The sequence below is a fragment of the Cryptomeria japonica genome, unplaced genomic scaffold (assembly GCF_030272615.1).
Source record: "Cryptomeria japonica unplaced genomic scaffold, Sugi_1.0 HiC_scaffold_143, whole genome shotgun sequence".
Classification (NCBI taxonomy): Eukaryota; Viridiplantae; Streptophyta; class Pinopsida; order Cupressales; family Cupressaceae; genus Cryptomeria; species Cryptomeria japonica.
In genome coordinates, this window is record NW_026728965.1 from 27,468 (window position 1) to 32,500 (window position 5,033).

A 5,033-nucleotide genomic window follows, 5' to 3' on the forward strand; every position below is an offset into this window, starting at 1 on the left:
AAATGATAGGAAAAGATGCTGGCATATCTAACATGGAGCGTAATATACCTCATTATGAACTCGACCATGTCAGCCCAGGGAGCCATAAGATCTTTTCTATTGTAGTCGCCATTAGCCATCTTGGTAACTCTAGAGCACTCCTTGTCTTTGTCAAAGAAACTCGTCAAGTCCTCCTCTCTGGTTTTCCTGTCCCTATAAAATCTTCTACTAGTTGTTGCTAGACTAGTGACCGTCGCCACTAGGATTTCATCAATCTGATAATCAGTGCCATAAGCCCTAAGACTCCCTTTTTTCCACTTGCTGACAAAGGCCTCCATGAGAAGAGGAGAAGGGCCATGAAGTCAATCCAAGTAGGGAACGACTCTCTCATCAATAACTTCTTGCCACACATCCTTGTTTTTCTTTCATTTCTCGCAAGTAGGGGGCTCTTGGTTGTTCTTGTCCCCACCCATTATGCTCATGGTCGCCAAATAGTAGAAAATGGGCCACAACAGAGAAGGCACCAACCAATCGCAAGAAATGGGCCAAACTAGAAAAGTCTCCAAACAATAGAAAAAAAGGGTCACAGAATAAGACAAAGAATCCAGTCACCGAGGAAGTTTCTAGATCTTTGGTTGGGGAAACCCAAAAGGAGTTGTTTCCCCATCAACTCAATCAAGTGATAATGAGAGATCATTGATTAATGCAGTAATGATCATGGGCTAGCTCGCATAGATTTTTGGGGAAAACATCCATGCTGCTCCACCATTTAGTTGCCACGTATCACACTACCACATTGCCCAGTAGATCCGCTGCCTTGTTGCCTTTCAAGTATACGTGCAAGATTTTGAAATCTGCTAGTTCATTAATTTTATCTCGACAATCCTTGATTTGGTTAGCTATCGTCTAGCTAGGATCCATGCGTCCACTCAAACAATTGACAGTGTTTAGCAAGTCCGACTCTAAGTAGACTTTAGTAAAGCCTTCTCTTTTAGCCATGTGTAACCCAATGTGGTCAGCGCTAGCTTCCGCATAGTGGTTAGACTGGGTGCCCAGAGGGAGTGCCACCGCAGAAACTAGCAGACCAGAATGATTCCTAGCCACTCCTTGCATCTAGCCTACCCAAGATTACCTTTAGCCACCCCATCCACATTAATTTTGATCCAACCCATATGGGGAGGATGCCAATGAACATTTTGTATATACTACTTGGTTTTGTGCACTGGATTGGCAATATTCCAATCAATTTGCCACCGATTGATAGAATCGCAATCTTCTTGGAGAGTAGAGATGGGATGGTCATTCTTTCTGTTGGGATGGGAGTGGAGATATTGTATTCATATAGTAATTTACTATCTTTTCATACATTAAGGGCATATCTCCTTGTTTTTAAAATTTATTTTCAATATCTTACCTGCAATTTAATCACTAAAAATTATTCAAAATCATATTTTATATTTTATTAAAAGTAAAATTTAAACAAACAGACCTTTAAAAAACACATATAGAAAAGATATATAACACATTTTTATCACTCATTACGTGGAAAAAAGGGCATGGATATAAGGATAAACTTGCCCTAATATGAGTAAACGCTCTAATATTGTTGCAGCTTTGTAATACTGTGGAGGTCTTGGGTTTGACACTTTGAACCAACTCATTACAAGTCACCATTTATAGTGGACCGTACAAGTGATTTTCTCGCGGACTGATAATCTTGGAAGGTTCACGAGCTATCACAAATAAGGAGGTTTTCGTACCCCACTCTATATGGATGAGGCTACAGATGGTATGTTCGAGGCTACAGACATGGGAAAGGTTGCCAAGTCACTTTGATTATGTCCAACTATGGCAAAAGGTGGATGTAGTTGGTGTCGTGGGAACTGGTCAGTAGTAGGAAAAAAAGACGAGGTGGAATGGGCGAAGAAGATGAAGGTGCAGAATCTAGAAGGTGATTAGGAGAGATAAGGATGCAATGGAGAGATAAGGATGATATGGATGAATAAGGGTGCCATGAATGATAAGGAGAAAAGATTGGTGTGATAATGAGCCATGGCGATGCAAGAAGTGGAGTGATAAGGAGTCATGGACTGATAAGGAAGTACTAGCGATAAGGAGGTGTTCAATCACCATAAAAATTGGCAAGTAGATTCTAGACAAATCTGAGATTTGTCAATGCTTCAGCATGTTCACCACAGGGATGGGGTCTCCTATTGTGACTTCACTAGTTCAAAGTTTCGGTTAAAAGCAATAAAATGGGTGTTGGCCCTTTCAGAAGTTTAACTATATAAAAAAAAGCAATATATATAAGTGAGATACAAAGAATTTAACATTTACAAGTGCATATTAGAATACGGTAGAGTAAAAATAAAAATTTATCAAAGCCACATTTATCATAGTAATATATCGAAGTCAAATTTAACTAACACAATGTTGAGTCATAAAAGGAATATATATTCATCTTGCTTAAACTAAATATGTTGCCAGGAGAAGAGTAAGATAGTTTGGAGAAAATGTGTGTAATATGCACAATTTGTTTTTCTAATATTTTTTTGCTGAAATGTTTTGTATTAGATTATGATTGATGTCAGACTTCCATGCATGGATGCAGAAGACCATGAAGAAATAATTTGATTTCCATCTATGATTAAAAGAAAATTTGAAATTAATATCGAAATTATATTTTATATATAACAAAATTAAAATTAAAATCCAATTTAAATTTAAAATGCACATATATTTTGGCAATCTTGTAATGTCAACATTCAAACACATAGTATAAACATTTATTATGTAGTATATATTAAATTAAGGGGACTATACCTGCATTGTGAAGATGGAGAATCGATATTATGAAGACCTATGGCTACTTAGGTCTATATTCTGGCTGCTCGCAGATGAAAACATCACACAAAATTGGTGTAAATCATAAGCTCACTTGAAGAAATCTAGCAAGAAATATAAGAGTTAAATCTATTTAAATGAAAGAATAAATAAATTTTGCACCTTGACTCGCAAGAGGATAGATATGAACTGTGAATATATGTGTGTTATCATTGGCATTCAACTACTAAAAAATGAAGATGTCACCCTCATTTAGAACATTGCCACGTACGAAGCATCTCCAACTTGCGAAGAAGGTAGGTGTATAGTTATCCATAATGCATTAAACTTTCTAGCTCCTTTGCTCCCGAAAGAAAAGGACTACTACATTTTGTTTTTGAGGAAGTGTAATTGGATATGCCACATACTTAGGGAATTTTTGGCAAAATAGTAGATACCATTAAGAATAAGACAATATACTTAAAGTTAAGAGTTCATCCAAATGAAAGTGAAAGAAAAAATCTAAGGCTTCGATCTTACCAAGATCAATGGTGGATTCACATTCCATGATTTCATAGTCACTGTACAAGAGGGTTATTCTGATCTAAAAACAATACTAAGGTTCATAACCATGTGTTTTTGAAATGAAGAGGCTGCAAGGGTCATGTATGGATGGCCTAACACAAAATTCAATCAAAAGTGAATTGTGTAATTGAATAAGTTGAAAAAAGGTACCTAAGCTAGAAATGATTAAAGATTTATAGTTTTGGCTAAATGTTTGGTTTGTCAAGGGAAGAGGATGTGAATAGTGATGGGTGGTCTCTTGCGACTAGTTCAGCACCATCAACAATGGCAATTTTCTCATAGCTAGATTTCATGTACACATGAACAACCAAGTAAAACCTCCTTATGTAGTTAAAGATAGTAGAATATCCGAGTTCAAGGTTGTGATACTTCACAAATTCATTCAAGCCATTTTGAATTTCCAATTTATTGTTTGTAGTCACTAGTTCAAATTTCTTTTGTAATCAATTGGGTCATTCAAGACCACATATTTATCATTTTCATATGATAAGTGAGAAGAAAACAAAAGAGAGATTAGCTGCATATGAAACATTATGCAATAGATTGATAGAAACATTAAGCAATTTAAAACATATTATTTAAAGTGAAGATGGTTACACAAATAGGATCATAAAAATGTCCAGCCTGTTTGTGAAATCTCCAATCAGTAGATCAAAAGAAGGACATTTGTCATGTTTTTTATGCCAGTTATGAGTGCATGTTGAACATTGTCAGAGTAGGACATTTTTTCCCTCTTTTGCCATGAGAAGGACAACAAAAATGCATATAAACATAAACAATGTTTTTTCCCAAATAAATCCTAGTATGGTTATATCTATGTATGTTCTATATTTTATTCAACTATAGTGTTTCCAAAATTGTCAAGGCTTGACCAGATTTGATAGTGTATTTGCAAATACACCACAACTAATTGAATGGGGACACACAATTTAATGGATAGTTAAGAGAAGTATAAAGAAAAAACATTAAAATGATGAAAACTATTTAATCTAAAAACAAATATTACCTATCATTTGTTGAGGGTTGATAGTGGCATTTGCTAGAGCAGGCTAAAGTTCTATATGTTTTTTAATAGTTTGGTGTGTTGTTTTCATATTTAAGTATCCAAAATATGGATGAAAGTAGCAACTAGGTTTGATAAGGTATTTATGTGTGTGTACATACATACATACATACATACATACATGTATACATACATACATGCATGCATACATAAATATGCTTATATACACGTGCGCGCACACACACACATATATGTATATATGTATACATGTATGAGTGTGTGTGCACCTATATATAAATACATGTATGTACATATATATACATATGTATATATGTATATACACATATGTATATATATATATGTATATATATACATACATATGTATATATACATACACATATGTATATATATGTATGTATATATATGTATATGTGTATGTATATATATGTATATATACATGTATGTATACATATGTATATATACATATATTCATACATATATACATATGTATATATGTATATATATGTATATATATATATATATATGTATACATACATGTATAGATATGTATATGTATATGTATATATTTATGTATGTATATGTATATATATGTATATGTATATGTATATCTCTCTCTCTATAT